This window comes from Mustela lutreola, chromosome 2, assembly GCF_030435805.1.
Source record: "Mustela lutreola isolate mMusLut2 chromosome 2, mMusLut2.pri, whole genome shotgun sequence".
In the NCBI taxonomy this organism is placed as follows: domain Eukaryota; kingdom Metazoa; phylum Chordata; class Mammalia; order Carnivora; family Mustelidae; genus Mustela; species Mustela lutreola.
This window is the reverse complement of record NC_081291.1, coordinates 142,562,985-142,581,057: the sequence shown is the minus strand read 5'-3', so window position 1 is coordinate 142,581,057 and position 18,073 is coordinate 142,562,985. Positions and strand designations below refer to the sequence as shown.

At 46.9% G+C, this 18,073-nt stretch overlaps 1 protein-coding gene across 7 annotated transcripts in view; it reads right to left on the bottom strand.

Moving 5' to 3' along the window:
* Nucleotides 1-2,761: 2,761 nt before the first annotated feature.
* The window catches only part of CCNL1 (cyclin L1), a 35,346-nt gene continuing 20,034 nt past the window's right edge, over nt 2,762-18,073 (bottom strand). For 2 of the 7 annotated variants that reach the window (XR_009351050.1, XR_009351052.1), the window contains one exon: nt 2,762-10,672. The gene's annotated coding sequence lies outside the window, so the exon portion shown is untranslated. Of the gene's footprint in view, nt 17,844-18,073 lie in introns of all 7 variants that reach the window. The other 5 variants (XR_009351047.1, XR_009351051.1, XR_009351046.1 and 2 more) reach the window with 5 other exon arrangements.

Sequence of the window (18,073 nt, the reverse complement as noted above, 5' to 3'; positions counted from 1 at the left end):
GGCACCACAGGATGGCCATGGCCATCCTTTGCCTCTTCCTTCTCTCTGCATCCAGCATCCTGCTTCCTGGCCCGTGATTGCGGCAGGCTTTCCCCTGTATCAGTATACTTCAGGAGGTTTTAGTTGGATCCTCCAGGCCAGATAGCAACTTGTCCCTTCTGATGAATCTGTATAACTCTGCTCTGACCTCTGTCATGACACTTTGACGCTCTCAGGGGAGTGGCTATCTGCTTCCCACTTTTTCTGTAGAGAGCAACCCCGAGAGCACTCAGACTGTCCTTCAGCTGTGTCTTGTTCCTACTCCTTCAGCCATCAGGAGTCTCTTCTGAAAATAGACCTGTGTTGAATACTTGCCTTCGTTGCTTCTCCGGATTCTGTGGAACTTGTGATCAGAAGTAGATCTGATGTCATTCGATTGATCTTTCATCATCATTAAAGAGAAAAGCGGTTCTGTTCATCTCTGTGTTTTGCTGTTGTGACTTCTCACAGGGAAGAATGTTCATGTTTGCCCCATGCTTTTGTGTAACCACCTGCTGAGAAACTTACAGTAAATTTTATAACCTTTAAAAAATTATTTCCTTCGGGATAACTTTGCCTCAGCATTAAGCAGATGACCTGAGGTCAGAGTGGTTAAAGCAAAGGGCAAAAGAACAGCAGCAGGGAGTGAAACAGGGAAGAAAACAGAAGGGAGAGGCTATGTGTAAGTTAGCAGAGGGGAAGAGGGAGGGAAGCAGAGGGATAGATGGGTCCCAGGGCGTTTTGAAATCTAGGCTGAGGAGAAGCTACTGCGGGAAGGTATCAAACTCAGCCTTGACAATTTAAAAGGGAAGCAAGACAAATCCCATTGCTCTGTAGCAGGAGGAGGGCTGGGGGCAGGGGTGCCATTCGACAACTACAGAATTTCAGGTCAACTCTCAAAGCTAAAAACAGGAGTATTTTGTGGCCCCTACATATTCCATGTAGAGAAGCTAGACCCCCCACACAGAATTGCTAAGCAGTGACCCATAAAACCCAGCTCCGTGACCCTGAGCCCATCCCCTGTACAAGGGTGTGGAAGGAAGAGAAGGAAGTTGATGGGGAGGAGAGCAGTGGGACTTGTTTAAGGAGAGTCATCAGTGTGCTGAGAACATGAACCTCCACTGCGGGCCAAGTGCAGGGAGGGGCTTTGAGAGAACACTAGAAAAAGGCAGCTGCCTCGCAAGAGGGAAACAGACATCTTCCCTCCTGGTTGACCAAGGCAGAGCTGCAGAAACTATAGTCGAGTCCCATGCCTTCACAGACCCGAGACAGAATGCGGGAAGAGGCTTCTTAGGAGGACTTGACTTGTGTCATCAGGAGTTTAGGGAAAGACTGGAGCCTGCCTGTTACGATGTCTGTAACGGAATCAGAAATGCTCCAACACAGGCAGGAGATGCTGCGTGTGTTTGCTGAGCTCTGGCCTTACCCGTACTCCAGAAACAGCTACCCTAGGATACACAGTCACCTTATCTTTGAGCAACGGCAGGGGCTTTCCTAATTAGCATAATGAATGCTTAAAATGGGTTTTATGCTGCAAAATTAAAATTATTCAAGTTGAGTGGATTAGCCAAATATTTACAACTCTTGTCACACTTGCATGGATTAAGTGTAGGTCTGGGGGGCCTATAGCCCGTGCCCTTAAAGGCACCAGAAGCTGGATCTCTAATGTCCCATAACTAGGAATTGGTTTGAAGGAATCTGGTTGTCTAGTGCTAACCCTAGAGTTTATTTGAAGCTTGCCTCTACAACACCAAGATGTTTCCCTTAGATGAATCTTTTGTGCAAAAACAAAGAGCTTTCATGATAAGCTAGTGACAAAATTGTGAAGGAATAATTAACCCTCACCTACCTCGACATACTGATGGCTGCTGTGACTTCTCACTGCCCCGCTGCCTAGGATAGTTCCCAAGACAGCAACTTAACTGGAAAAATCTAAGCTCCAGGCTCTGGCTGGTGCTGCCTGGGGCAGGAGAGTGGGAAGGGCGGGCTGCATTTGGATGGGTGTGCACCCCAGTGCTAGGCAAAGCAAAGAGGTGCATTCACTTGGGTCCAATGGAGACTGTGGGGGGTATGACTGCTAAAGAGACCCCCACCCCAGAAGACGGAGTGAGGGGCTCCTAAAAGAGCTGGCTTCTCTCTGGAGTGTGCCATGGGTGGGGACCGAGGGAAGGGACTGAGGGAAGAGCTGTGGGGAGGCAGCCAGTGACTGGGATGTTTGTCAGGGGACTGTGTGGTTGGACATGTCCAGAATGCTCCCTGAGGAATGCCTGCCACACTCCAAGCTAGGAGAGTCCTCTTGCCCCTTACCTTGCCACTGGGAAGGGGCCGGAGCCAGAAACATGAGCATGAGCAGCGGAGTAACAGGAGAATCCAGTGGGAAACTAGGAAGCTAACCACATTTCTTCCAGCACACCTCTGCCCTTCTGCAGGATTCAGAATCTTCCTCAGGCCCCAGTGAGGGTGGGAAGAAGCTGTATCCTAGATCAGAGACTACAGCTTGGATGTGAGACTAGCCTGGACTTTCCATACCTAGAAATGAAATGCTTATTAATACCCGAATGTGACCAGAAAAGCTTGAGGATATGCCCAGCATTTCACCCAGGGAAGTGGAAGAATAATTCAACAGAGGGACCTAAAAGGGTGGCGATGAGGGAAATACTAAGTTACTTATTTTTTATGTATGACTGAGTCCAACTTGATCAAGCATCTACACCTTTCATTACTGAACGAACAGGAAGTGGTATTTTTACTGTAATTTTCCAAATCATTTATTTTTGTATCTCACTGAGTTGACATCAAGGGGTGGCAAATTAGTATTCAAACCTATTCCTTAAAGCCACAGACTAAATAGCAGTGGGATGGAAAGGTAGGCATGTATTAGTTTTTTACTGCTGCAGGAACATGTTACCATAAACTTTGTGGCTTAAAAATGACACAAATTTCTTCTCTGAGTTCTGGAGGTCAGAAATGGGTTTCTCTGGACTAAAGTCAAGGTGGAAGCAGGGCTGTGTTCCTTCTGGATGCTCTAGGGAGGAATCTGTTCTCCTGTCTAGCTCCTAGAGGCTGCCTATACTCCTCGGATTGAAACCCCTTCCCCATCTTCAAAGCCAGCAGCAGAGGAAATTCCAATCTCCTTCGGACTCTGCCTCTCCTGCCCCTCTTCAACTCAGACTCTCATGACAGCGATGGACTCACCTAGAAAATCCAGAATAAACTTTTTATCTCAAGATCCTTAATCACCTCTGCATAGTCCTCTTTGCTATGTAAGCAACATATTCACGGGTTCTGGGAATTAGTGGGAGGCCATCTTAGGGTGGGGAGCATTATTCTGCCTGCCATAGGATAGGCCCAAGTTTATCTCTGAGAGCCCTCGCACCCTTACCTACCAGTTAGCATAAAGGTGGCCTTGAGGAAAGAGGCTCTAAGTAATCTTGGGAGAAAGTATATAATCTAAACAAAACAAAACAAAAAATTTTTTAAAAAACACATAATCTGTTCATACCTCAGTTTCTTCATCTGTGAAATTATAGAAATAGGCGTGCTCCTATATTGTCTTCCAAATCTAAACCCCATGCTCCTTTCTCTTTGGCATAATAAGTACTTGATGAAAACTGGCTGCTTACCTCAAAAAAATAAATGGAATTTGTTCTAATGACATGGCTAACACCCAGCCCTGCGCTGGGCCACAGAGACTCCGACAGCCTGCACCATGGGAGCCTCAGAGGATGGCAAGCAGGCTTCTGCTTTCCTCCCAGAGCAGGGACCTAGATGCCACAGGTGGGAGGTTCTGGCTGACCAGCCTCTCCCAGCAGAGCAATTCATCGTCCTGTCCCCTTCTGCTGAGTCACCATAGAAGGCCTTGAACAATGGTGCCAATCTCAGATATGGCTGCTGACTCAGAGCTGCTGGAGTGGCCCAGGGAAGCTGCAGGGGCATGAGTCACAGCCCTCCGTATTTCCCCTCTCAAGTCAGCACACAGACTCCTTCCTAGCTCCTCAGAGCCTTAGGCTCTTAGAGCAGCAGCCCTCAGAACAGGGAGATGGAAGAAACCTCAAACACTGTGTCACACAAGTCCTTCCCAGCAACCTTCCCTTGTCACGTGATCTTGAGCTGGTTTGTGCGTTTTGATTTTCCACCTACTCTGATAAATTGCAGTGTTTTAGTGGCCTACTTCCTTCTCTAGTCTGGCTTCAAAGTTAAGGTTCATTTTGTATCCTTGGCCCAATGAGTCTCGGCCCAATGAAACACCCAGCTCCCCAGGACTCCTCTAGGTCCTCTTTACTTTCTGCTTTCAAGATAGTGTCATTTTACCAGCAAGAGCTCTGGGCCATAAATCAGGAAGCTGGGGCTGCTTCTTCCTGTTCCCTGAGGTTCTGTGGGGCATTTAGCAAGTCACACCATCCTTTTGGGCCACCTTGGCATTTGACTCTGTTTCCTCCAAAGTCCCTTTCTGTGCCAATGTGAGGAGATCAGAGCAGCTATCCTAAAAGTCCTTTTCAGTTCTGAAAGTCAATCACCCTCTATCATGGAGTTCTTAAATACAGCGGGTCTGGCTCAGCCTGCCCCTGGCGGCAAGCCTTCTATGGATAAGTCTTTCCCCGTGGCTCGCAACTGCCATATCTGCTCCCTCCCAGGAGAGTACTGAATACATAGCTTCATGAATGCCCTGGCACTCTGATGAGGGTTCCTGTCCTTTCTTGAGCAGGTTTTTCAGTCCCTCTCCTCCCAACCTGGGCTGGACTGTCACCTCTACCCACCAATCCCTGGGAAGTCAGGGGTTGGACTGTGGAGACTCAGCAACTGAACTGTGACTCTTCATCCATGCAATAAGCCTGTCATCATTCCTCCATGAGGTGGGCCTGCCAGACGAGTACTGGTGTCACTCTGTTGACATAGGGAGAGATTCCTGCCTATTTGGTGACCTTGAGGACAGATGCTGTTTGGTGGATGGATGTCACCTCTGTCCTTGGAGCATCTGGAGCCCCCAGGGTCCCCATAATGCTGCGTCCCCTTGCCTCAGCCCTGGCCACACTTTACCAGGAACTTCTTGTTTCCAGAACCTTCTTGGCTCCTTTGAATCACAAAGATGCTCTCTGGAACTCTGTGGACTTTTGCCACATCCATTCAGTTGGGTTCTCGTGTTTCCCCTGAAAAAGTGAACAACCCTTTTCTGCTTGTCCAGCAAAGAAATCTACCTTTTATTTATCACATGGACTCAGGCACTGCCCTCACCTTGAAAGAAGGAAACTGAACACAAATTATGTGTTGTAAACTAGCTTCCCCTTCAGTCCAGATCCCAGTGCAGAGTTGGCCTGCGCCGAGCCAGGCTCTCTTCCTCCTGGGTGTGTGCTTAGCTGCCGAGAAGAGAGAAAGGCCTATTGTTCAAGCATAGCTGGCGCTCTCCATCAGGCCACGGGCTGGGTGTTCCCCCTGGGACGTGGGAAAGCAGCCTCCAAGATCCCATCATCTCCTGCCTGTGCTCTGTTTGCTTTTGTTTCTGGTCTTTCCTTCTCTGCTGTGTGCCTTTGCCAGGCACTCGGTGCCTCTCTAGTGCTTATTTCTTCCTTTAGCCTTTGCACAGTGAATGCCTTTTGTATGCTTCTGGCATTGCTTAACCCTTCATGGAGCAGAGTGAATGTCTCTCCCACCTAAGAGGCCTGCTCCTGGCTGGCCAGTGGATCAGCGGGCCCTAGGGAATGAACAAAGGCACATTTGGCCCCCAGGGAGCTTGGGGGTAGGGCCTGGGTCTGGAATGTTGGGTCTCCTCTGCCTGGATTCAGGAGGGCTGCTGCTTCCCAGAGAGTTGGGGGTGAGGAGTGGTGGCAGGGGAGGCTTGGGGGTTGGAGGTTGAGTTTGGCCTTCTGGTCCTACCCTTGTCTGCTCAGTATCCAGCCCAGCTCAACATCTGAAAGAGAAGCATGGCAGGAGGAGCCAGGAAATTCTAGTTGGGCCCGCCTCTGCCACGGTGTGACCCAGCGCCCCACGGGGCCTCCCAGGGTGAGCCTTCCTCCTCTGTCCCAAGTGGGGCAGTAACTCCAGCCCCACCCGCCTGCTTCCTGGGGCTGATGTGAGGAGCGAACACAACACTCTGTGAGAAGCAAAAGCCCTTTGTGAGTCAGCGGTGGGAGTCATTGCTCTGTCTTTCCCCATTATTTACCAGGCCGCCCCTCCACCCGGGGCCCCATAAGCATCTCGTGAGCTCGTGCTGCCCCCTAGTGCCCAAAGTGCTCCTCAGCATGCATTTCTTTTAAAGTAAATTTCTATTAAATCCTAAAAAGTAATCCTGATGAATATGCAGTAATGGGCCCCGCCTGGATCGTACCCATTTTTATATCAATTTGTCATAAAATTTAATTTTAGATACCATTTTAATGGAGCAAGTGGACTACGAAGAAAAAAGTGCCTACTGCAGCCCTAGACTGGAAGGGGGAGTGTGTATGAGCTCAGTGTCCCCCATGTTGCTCCCCAGGGGCTGGCTGGGGCCTGATGGTGGCCTTTCCCCCAAAAAGGCCCATGTTCCCCGCAAGATGCTGGGTATGGGGAGGAACACGTGAGAGAGCAAAGCACTTGGCTCTTCGTCAGGCTTTAAAACTTTAAATCCCCAAAGATGATAAAAGGCCTTGATAAATCGCTATCTTTCTCTTTGCTGATAATGAGACAATGCTAGTTGGCCTGGAGAGAAGTTAGAGTTCCTATAGATTAGAAATAACAAGTGAGGGCACCTGGGTCACTCAGTTGGTTAGGTGACTGCCTGGGGTCCCACGTCAAGATCCCTGCTTGGTGGGGAGTCTGCTTCTCCCTCTGACCCTCTCCCCTCTCATGCTCTCTCTCTCACTCTCTCACTCTCTCTCAAGTAAATAAATAGAAAAGAAAAAAGAAAAAAAGAAAGAAAGAACAAGTGACCAGTAGCTGTGAGGTTCCCTTCTTTATGAGAAGCCTCCTTACACATGTTCTCCCAAGACTGCTCACTGCAGCCTGGAGGTAGCAATTCCTTTTATTTTCAGGTGAGGAATTTGAGGTCTCAGGGTCACGTGTGGGTCAGAGGGGAGCAACAGCTTGAAACCGGGTGTTCTGGCTTCAAAGCCCTCACCTTCTCACCGCACTGAGTGCTTAGAATTGAGTTTCCCCAGCCTTGCAGGATGAGAACAGTCCACAAGGTGGGGAGGAACCCACTGCACACAAAAGAGTAACAAGTCTTTCCCTCCGTACCTGTGGAATGAAATAATCTGGTCAACAGTCCCTCTCCGGTCATGATGAATAGTAGACTGAAAACTCATGCCCTTTGTCCTGGATAACCACTTTCCTTTTCCTTTCTCATCTGACAGATTCCTTCACAGCATTCAACATTCCAGTAACTCTTTACTTCCCTAACCAGCTTTTTCCCAGGCATCTAAGGAGTTTCCTTTTAGATTCAGCTTCCTGTCATTGGGACGGGGTGAAAGGTTGCTGGACTTCTGGAACTTTCACCCTGTGTCCTCCCCTCCTGCTCCATGCCCTCTCTGTTCTCCTCCTCCTATGCAGGCAGGATGGTAAGCGTCTAGGGATTCACTGCCCAACTGAGAATTTTGTCCACTGGTGCCAAATATCATCCTGCTTTGAGGGAACCAGGGAGCATGACCCTGAAAAGCTTAGAGGGGGCCTGACAGTGGAGGGGCAGGTGGACAGCTCGTCACAGAGGCCTGGGGGACCCAGGAAGGCAGTTGACAACCCATCATGGGAACTGCTAGTTCCAGGACTGGGTTTTCTTAGACGAGCCTCTGATACCCACAGTGCCGAGAAGTGACCTAAAGGCTTGCTTCTCTACCCACAAGAGACAGGTACATTCCAGCACGAGTGCAGAAAGCCTTTTTCCAGATACTCCATCTCTGGGGTGGAACTAAGTGAAATTATACCTGGTTTCTTACCTGATCTAGGAAATTTCACATTTTACAAACCTCTCTCGCATGCCAGCCCCTGGCATTTTTGCCTATGGCATTGCAGTTAGCCCTAGCAAAAGCCTATGAGGTGGGGGTTCTTTGCCTTGTAAATCCTGGTCCGGAAAGCTTCAGAGATCACAAAGCTCACAGGGAGAGTACCAATTCAAGGCATGATATAAGCTTCAGAAACACTGTTGAGACTGTAGTTTGCCTGACCCCACACACCTCTGGATGCTCTTCTGCTTTGGGGCTGAAGGGAGTCGATATGAGTTTCCCATCAACTGGATTTATACTTTGGTGACCAAGTGACACATACATGTGCCTGCCACCGGCACTGGCCTTTGCTCTGGTTTCCTGTTTCCTCCCACCCCTGCACGTGGAGGCCAAGGCATGAGGGCCAGTCCCTGTGGCCTCATTTGTCTGTCTCCCACAGACGTCTGGGCAGCATGGGGCAACTGACCCAGATAAGCACGGGAGAGAATATGTGCTTTGGAGCAGGTGGGGTTAGGTTTAAATTGAACATCTGCCATAGTTTGCGGAAAAACGACGCCGTTTCTAAGATGGGGGTGAGGGCAGGGATGAGGAGGAGGGATGGAATCCTGGGGTCTCAGCCTGCTTCTGAGGAGAGGAAGGAGCAGGTGACAGGGCCAGCCCTCTCCAGAACCACAACCAACAGGACCTTCCTGCCCAGACGGGAGCACTGCTGGTCACTGGTAATCTCAGCTCCCCGGGATGCAACTTCTGGAGCCCAGACGAGACTCTGTGGCTCCTGTTCTCCAGTTTCTCTTCCACACTCACTTTTAAGGCTCCGGGTGTCGGCCAAAGGGAACTCTCCCTGGAAGGGGGTGACACACTAGTATCAAAGCAAAGCAGCATGTAATGCAGGGAGGGCCCTGGTATGGAGCCCACCAGAACCTAGGCTCTGCCCGTGCTTGTGTGGCCTCCATTTTCTCATCTTGAACACACAGTAGCTGATATTATATAACAGTGACTCACACTTCTGTAGGGTTGCTCTTAGCACTTTTTACATGAGTTAACTCATGTAATGCTCACAGTAACCTGATTCTCGTTTTCCTGGTGACGTGGCCTGTAGGTCAAATCACCTGCCCAAGGTTACAAACCCAGACTTGAAATGCAGGCAGCAGCATCCCTGCTCTTGACCTCCACATGGCACCAGCTCTTATGGTAATAACGGGGCCTTCCTCTAAGGTAGCAGGGCCAGATGAAGAAAGATCATGCTTCTAAAGCTCCTGGCACAAAGCAAAGACTCAGTTCATGCTCTTTTCCTTCCCCAGTCTTTGGGTTTGAGAGGAGAGCGCCACAGTCTACCTCTCCCAGGAGGGGTCTGTCTTGCACATATACACGGTCAAGCAGAATCTGAGGGACAAATGGAAGGGCAGATTTGGATAAGGTCAGAGGTGGTAGTAGGGGCAGATGGGAGGGGTGGGCACTAGAAGTAGAGGCCTATATATGAGGCCAAGGTCAGGGGGCTAAAGCTGTGTCAAGTGAAGTAGTTTTCCTGGGAACTCCCTGCCTGTGCAGGTATCACCAGGCTGACTAGGGGGTTGATGCCCTGATGTGGGCTTCAGCTGTTAGCCATCCTCATGTAGGGGTGTGTGAGTGTGTGTGTGTTGTGAAACTGGATCCAGCACGGAGGACTGGGGGGATGGGAAGGAGGCACTCGCCCCACCACCCCTCTGTTGCTGAGAAAAATGTGGGGCTACTCATGGCGGGAGGGGCAGCATGGTGGCGGGGATGGGAAGCTGGTGTAAGGAGATAGAGCTGTCCTGTTCCAGGCTGAAGACAGCCCAGGCCCACACCCAAGTTGCGGCTGCCCCACCTCTGCTCCCGCCTGCGTCAGCCAACCACTGACACAGGAAGAGTACTTCTTATAAGGAACCGGCAGAAGAGGTCCTGTAGGGGCAGACAGAGCCCAGCTCTCTGATGGAAGGTCTCCAAGCCATCCTAGTCCAATTCAGCCAGACCCCGGCTTCACCAGCACAGGCTGTCTGGGCTGCGGTTATGGAGGTGGATTCCTTTCTGTTTATCGAGATCACACTGGCCAAGGCCAGGTGTAACCGGGCCAAAACAAGCAGACCTTGACCTGTCAACATAACAACCCATTGGTTTCACCATGTTCTCCCTGAATGTCTTTCAGCTCGACTGATACATCACGATCGGGATGGTTTACGTTGACTAAAACCAACTGCCCCCTCCAACCCGCCCCCCCTCCCCCATGCCAGCTTCAGCCATTTCTGTTCATAGGCACAGCCTGCATGTCCGTGCAAAGTGAAGTAAGGTGGTTTTTTTTTCCCCTACAAGGTGGAGGCACTGAATCCCCATTGCTTGGGATGTTTTGGGAGTAGTCACTTAAAAATCCTACCCACTGCTTCAGTTTGCTCTGCTCTTTGAGAATATGTCCCAGCTCCAGGAGAGGTTAATCCACTGTGCTTGTTTTATTCCATGTGGCCAGCTGAATGGGGCTTTTCTTTTTCAAGATTTGCAAAGGATAGTCAAGATCCTGCTTCAATCACTGGCATTTTAGAAGGGTTCTTGAAATAACAGAATGGTTGCTTTGCACTGTCGACGTTTTGGTCAGTGAATGTTTATGAAGTGCCCATGCCGATGTTGCTTGCCAGTTCTGAACCCAGATAAGAGGGAAGGTTCTTTTTTCTGTTGCAGAGGGAGGCTTGGTCAGTAAATTGCATTTCTTCTAATTTCTGAAGGCCTTCCTTTTCCTGAGAGGGGGGTGGGGGAGAGGGGAAGTCATTTTGTTTTTGCAAATGAAAAAGTAAAGTTTTTGCTAATGCACTATATTTCCTCACTTATCTCTTGGTTTTCCAGACGGTGCTTTGTTTTCCAAAACCCTCAAATCACCTGTCTTTGCACTAAAAATAGTCAAACATTGTTTGAACTCATACTGTAGCAACTTGTGAATTTAACAGATAGTTTCAGTTTTTCTGACCCACTCTCTCTCTTTTCATCCACTCCACCCAAGAACAAATCATTCAAATGCTGCACGGCTGGAATGAGTCCCTCCCAGGGAGGGAGTCCATCACTGACCAACTTCTCTAGCCTGGGCAGTCTTACACTGACCCCTTGTGGTGAGGACAGCTTGGGCTGTGTCCTTGTGCTCGCCTTGGAGGTCAGGGGCTGCTGGGCTGGTCTTAAAGAGCAGGTGGCAAAAACAGCTTGTGAGGTCCCGAATGGCCCCGGGTCCTTGGGCACTCAGTGCCATCATATGCACTCTCCACAGTGAAAAGGCTTTGGGCTGTGGGCTTGGCTTTATCTCTTGTTTGAGACACAGTAAACCAGATTTCCTCAACAGAGGAAGTCATTCCCTGGGACGAAAAGGTGCATTACCTGTTCTAGGTCTTAGCAGGAGCTTTTAGTCGGAGCAGGAGCTCCTTTGATTGGGCATTAAATCACCTCACTCTTCTCAGAGCCTGGCCTGTTGCCCGACACTTGGTAAACACTCCATAAATCCTTGTGAAGTAACTTCTGTTAGTCTCTCATCAACAGTCCTTTACTGACCACTTACTGTTTGGGGTCCTTGGTTAAGCCTAGGGATATGGGGGCATCTGGGTGGCTCAGTGGGTTGAGGCCTCTGCCTTCGGCTCAGGTCATGATCTCAGGGTCCTGGGATCCAGCCCTGCATTGGGCTCTCCCCTCAGCAGAGAGCCTGCTTCCTCCTCTCTCTCTGCCTGTCTCTCTGACTACATGTGACCTCTCTCTCTCTCTCTCTGTCAAATAAATAAAAAATATCTTAAAAAAAAAAAAAAAGCCTAGGGATATGAAAACGTGTAAAGGACAGTCCCAGACTTGAGTCTAGTTGGAGAATTAGGCCAGGCACAAGAGATGACACTCACCGGCATGGAGGGATGTGTTTTCATTTCTCAAGGAGTAACAACCAGCAGAAAGAGGCACTAGTGTTTGGGGAAAAGGCAGAGCCACCTAGGACACGACATCAGTCAGTCACTCGGATTGGGAATAGGGCTCTACTTTTAAGGAAGTGATAAAAGTAAAATCTACCAAGTACCTCCTACCCTGCACCAGCATCCTTTACGTACATCATTAATTCTCACAACACGTGTGCCGGGAAGTGTCTCCATCGTCTACCACGGGATGAAGGAACTCAGGCTCATGGAGCGAAGCAGTTCTGCCCAAGGCCACTGAGCAGGAGCACCAGGCTTTTGATGCAGGCTGATCGAACACCAGAACCCATGCCCCCTTTCACCACCCTCTCTGCCAAGGAGGAGAGGTAGAGAACTTTATCAAGTACCTTGGAGAATTATTTGAAGCTTCTTCCAAAGCCAGATGCTGCAGCTCCTAGGAGGCAAAGGCCAAACTGGTGGCCTCAGGTTGTCTGAGTGCAACACTGAATGGGGTGGTGGTGAAGCTGCTGGGTTCCTGGGGTTGATCCCAGGACCTGGCCAGCCTGCAGCCACAGAGGTCACATTGGACTCAGGTGTGGGCACAGGCATGCCTCCACTGGACTAGTTCCCAGTGGCACACAGCTTATAAGAAGCATCCACCGCTAATCTCCAAAAGAGCTCTGATGCTTTATAAAGAAGCCAAAGTTTCCAGGCTTGAATATAGAAAGATTTAATTACAGTGGGACTCTAGAAAAGCCACGCAGGTTGATGCACACTTCGATCCACACTCTGGAACAAAGTATTTGGGTTTGAATCTTGGCTAAGCCACTTACTGCCTGGGTGAAATCACCTTTCATGAGTTCCCCCCAACATACCCCATAGGGTTTTTATGAAAGATGTGAAATGAGTTAACATATGTAAAACATAGTGCTTATGTAAACAGGCATCTCTGTCTTTATTTTTCTCCCAGCAGAACTTAGCAAAGTTATGTACCCTTCGGGTTGTCATCCAGGATTCAAGTCTGGATTAAGGATTTAAATGAGGCTTAAGTGGACACATCTAAAGACATTAGTGTTCCTTTGGAAATAGACAAATCCTTATTGTGCTCAGAGTACAACTTGCCAGTCAGCTGGTAAGAGATTTGGAGAGAAATCTTTCACATCTAGCCAAAAGTGACCTCTAATGGGCGGAAGTACTTACTGCTAACTCTTACTGCAAACTAAAATGTTCTTGTAAGGCAAGGACAGACTGTTGGGAGTATGGGAGCTGATCATGGGTGAGGAAGGTTGTCATGGGCCAAAAGGAAACTGTCGTGAGAAGCCCTATACGTTGGCATTGTAGTGACCATGACCTTTAAAAGTCACTCTATTTCCTCTACAGCCAGTGCTGATGAGACAGCCCAAGGGCTTCTCATAACACACTCCTAGAGAACGTACAAATGTTGTGAATATTTTGGAAAGTCACATATGTGAAGAATAGTCTTAAAAATATTCATCAGTCAGTTAAGTGGCCCACTTTTGATTTTGGCTCAGGTCATGGTCTCAGAGTCTTTAGACTGAGCCCTGCATTGGGCTCCACGCTCAGCATGGAGTCTGGTTGAGATTGTCTCTCCCTCTCTCTCTGTCCCTCCCCTACTTGTGCTCCCTTGAGTGTACTCTATCTCTCTCTAAAATAAATCTTTAAAAAAAGTATTCATCTCAAAGGACAGAGGAACTAGCTTAAAAGCAATTCTTATTGGCCACATCTTAGATAATTATAACAAAATAAATGATGGTAATGGATTATGACCCACAAGATGGTTACACACTGATATACATAAACAAATGAGTAAATGAAGAAGGGAAAGCTCTTCCTTATAGTGGGATTCCAACTAATAAATATGGAAGGAATGCTGGAATTAGAAAACATTTTCAATAAATGTTTCAGGCTAACATCAGTGGATGCTAAAATTAGTAGGCAGAATGATGATGAAAAACAGCATGTATGTGATCTCAAAACACCTCTTCTGTAAGGTTCTATTACTTTAAAGGGGGAACTAGTAACATTTAAGTAGAGAACACTGGTAGACACCACCTTCATCGATGACCAAAGTTAACACCATCAGTCATGAAACCAATCGACAGGGGCCTCCTAATCTGATGCACTAAGGAAGATACAACCTCACTTCTGTTGTACACCTACCAAAAACACAAAACCTGAATCTAATCATGAAACACCAGGCAGACCTCAATTAAAGAGCATTCTACAAAGCTCCTGGTTTACCCTGGGAGGAAGGAGCAAAAGAACTCTATAGTGATGGAGTAGAATTGGAGGTTTCATATGAAAAGACGTAGAAACGATGATACCAAGTAGCAATGAGCTTACCTTCTGCCAGAATTTGGTCCCTCACTAACAGGAACTTGTGGTTCTTAGAGGAATGGCTTGTTCCGGGGTTGAAGCAGAGAAAGTAGAAGGTGAACCTGGACTATCTTGTTGTACGAGAAAGTAACATAATGCCCAAAACTAATGGGGACATATCGAAAGGCCAAAGGAGCTAGCCTGTAGGAGTCTCCACTGGCCTAATTTGGGGTGATGTCAGCGTCACAATGAGAGGAATTTTTTTTTTTTTTTTAAGATCTTAAGATCTTATAGACACTTGAAATAGTAAGAGATGAAGGGAAAGCTCTCTTCATAGAAGAATGCCAACCAACAAATGTTTAAGCAGCTAGAAATAGAAAAACCACCATTTTCCAACTGCTATAGTAAAACCTAAAACAAAACAAAAACTTGATTCCAGTAAGACCATTAATGGATGCTAAAGCCATGGGTGAAAAACTGTCAAGGAACAGGGAATTCACTCAGTCTTCATGTATAACCCCACAGAGTACAGATTAAAAGTACCTTTATAATGGAGGACTATGGTAGACACCACTTTAGTCAAATGACCAAACTTAATGATAATGGGACAAATTGACATGTGCCTGCTAAGTGATACACTGAGAACACAGTATCATCTATGTAGTGGGCCTACAAAAAATGTTTAAACGTGGATCTAATCATGGGGAGTTTTCTAGATTAATGCAGCTTAGGAGATAGTAAACTAAATACAATATATAAACTTTGGACCCTGCATCAAACAACCAACCCCCAGTTATAAACAACAATTACAACAATCTGGGAAATTCTAAGATAACTGTATATTACATATTTGTATCAATGTTAAATTTCCTGTGATGACAGTTGAGTTGTGGCTATGGGGGCAAATGTCCTCGATCTTTGGTAATATGTGTTAGAGTATTTAAGGGTAAAGTAACTTAAATGGTTCAGAAAACAAAAATATGTGGCTACATATATATACCCAGAGAAATCATGCGTGTGTAACAAAATATAATTACTAATGAACTTGGGTAATGAATATAAAGGTACTGGTTTTTACTGCTCTTAATTTTCCTTAGAGGTTTGAAATGTATCAAGCTATAATGCTGGAAAAAATAAAGCTCTTCAAAACAAAAAAGGTCGAGGTCATGAAAGACAGACAAACTGAGGAACTATTTCAGAAGAAAGTAAATTAATGGCAATATGTGATTCTAGATTGGATCCTGGACCAGAAAAGGGCATTGGTAGGAAAACTGGTAATATTTGATTAGGTCAGTATCATTTTTTTTTAATTTCCTGACTTCGATAATCCTACTATGGATATGGAAGATAAAGATCCTTATTTTTAGGGAGTATACAGTGAAATACAGGTAAGGGGACATCATGACTGCAACTTACTCTCAAATGTATCGGAAAATCCAGTACACACATGCAGAGGGAGAGAGAGTGATGAAGCAAGTTGGGAAATCTGGGTGAAGGCTACACGGGGATTCTTTGTACCATTTTTGCAACTTGTATTTTGTAAGCCTGAAATTATTTCAAAATGAAAGTTAAAAAAACATGTTAATTTCAGTTTTTTTCAACTTGGTTTTCTTATGTCACTGCAGTGGGTTGAAAAGTGTCCCCCACCTCCCCCAAATTCATTTCATCTAGAACCTTAGAATGTGACCTTATTTGGAAATAGTTTTTGTGGCTGTAATTAGATGAGGTCATACTGGATTAGGGTGGGGCCCAAATCCAGTGACTGGTGTCCTTATAAAGAGGGGAGAGGACAGGGGCGCCTGGGTGGCTCAGTGGGTTAAGCCGCTGCCTTCGGCTCAGGTCATGATCTCAGGGTCCTGGGATCGAGGGTCCTGGGATCGAGTCCCGCATCGGGCTCTCTGCTCAGCAGGGAGCCTGCTTCCTTCTCTCTCTCTCTGCCTGCCTCTCTGTGTACTTGTAATTTCTCTCTGTCAAATAAATAAATAAAATCTTAAAAAAAAAAAAAAAAAGAGGGGAGAGGACATACACAGAGAGAAAAAGGCCACATAAAGAGGGAGGCAGAAAATGCAATGACATGGCTACGAGCCATGGAATGCCAGGGACAGCTGGGAGCCCCCAGTGGCTAGAAAGAGTCAAGGAAGGATTCTTCCCTAGAACCTTCAAGGGGAGCATGCCCTGCCAACACCTTGATTTCAGACTTGTAGCCTCCAAAACTGTGAGAGAATCCATTTCTTTTAAGCCAGCAAGTATGTGGTAATTTGTTACAGTGACCCTAGGAAGTTAATAGTCACCCACCTGCTTAACACAGTGGCTCTCTGGTCTACAAGTCACCACAGTCTGGCATCCACAGGCCTCTGACAATGCTAAAATGGTGATACCACTGACTGACCATTCACTACAGGTCTAACACTGTGCTAAGTGCACCACATACATACATCACGTCTTTTAACCCTCGTACTATGTGAATACAGCAGACTCAATGACTCACTCTTCAGATGGGAAATGGAAGTTTGGAGACATTAAGTAGTGTGTACAAAATTAGATAAAAACAGTGACCGCCAGCAGTCTGACTCCTTAAGTCCACTATTGCCTGCCTTCTCTGGCCACACAGGGCTGGTGTTCACCCCGGCATGCACTCCACAGTCCCCCTTACGCGCTACCTCTATATTACATTGCCTTTCCTTCTTGGCCTTTCAAATTCTTTCCCATTCCAGGCACCCCACATGTTTCGTGTTCCCTGTGAAAACTTTCCAGGGTCTTTTAGGCCACAGGGGTCCCTCTTCCTTCTTTAAACTCAGCACTCATTATACTGCTTGCCTGGCCCTAAACTATACTGAAGATCATTTTGGATATTATTTGGATTACTTTGGATGTTATTTGGCTTTTTAAAAAATGGCCTCCAACTGGAAAGCAAGTACCCTGCAAGCAAGTATTAATTATATGTAGATATTTGCCACATATCTAGCCATCGAGACTTTCTCTGCCTTTATTTCTCTAGGTAGAAACCTATCATGGTAGCCCTCATCAGGTTAAGTGTAATTATGGCGACAACTGACATTTATAATTTGACTATTTTCAAGTAAGTCGAAAATTAATTTGCTCTTCATTTCATTTGTGTGGAAAATATCGTCTGCCAGGACTAACCAGTTTCAACATGACGTCATTGTACATTGTTAATCCATGTTGCAGTAATTATTAAATGAATAAGACTTGGTTTGCTTGAGAAGATCCAAGGAAATAAAACATTTTGAGCAGGAAGTTAGTTTTGTAATTTAGGTTGGAAAATATTGAACCTCATGGTGGCTTAGATTTATGATGTGCCTTGTCCTTGTGCTGTGGACAAAGATCTGATGTGTCAAATACTCTGTATAAAAACAGGAAGAATCCACTTGCGGAGTTTTTCCACAAGTGCTCCAGTAATGCAAAAGCTCGTCAAAGGAGAAATTCCAGTTTGAAAAGGTTAGCCATAGAATACTGGTCAGCCAGTAAAGAGAGGTTGGGCACAGTATGCATATGGCCACTTTCACAGACGTGGAGATTTGTGTAGGTCTTGGATTATCCTCTGTGACGTCAGGTGTCCACTGCAAAAAGACCAGGCAGGTAGCACCAACAAGCAAAAAGAGCAGGATTCAAGAAAAATACCGCTGTCAGCACACCGACGGATGCAAACTGACAGCTGGCTTCAGCGGCGTCAGTGCTGTGATTAAGAGGGAAGAGAAGGAACTATGATGCATGGGTGTGTGTGCACCCCAACCAGAGAGCTACTTGGGGCCAGTCAGTTGATGCCAGGGATTGTGGATCTCATATATTTTTTAAAAAGAAGCTGGAAGTTTAGGTTTTTATGTGACTATTTCTAATAAAAATATGTAGCAGCTAGTTCATTTAAAACTAACATTGCACAAACCAAATACATGCGCAAGGATTTGG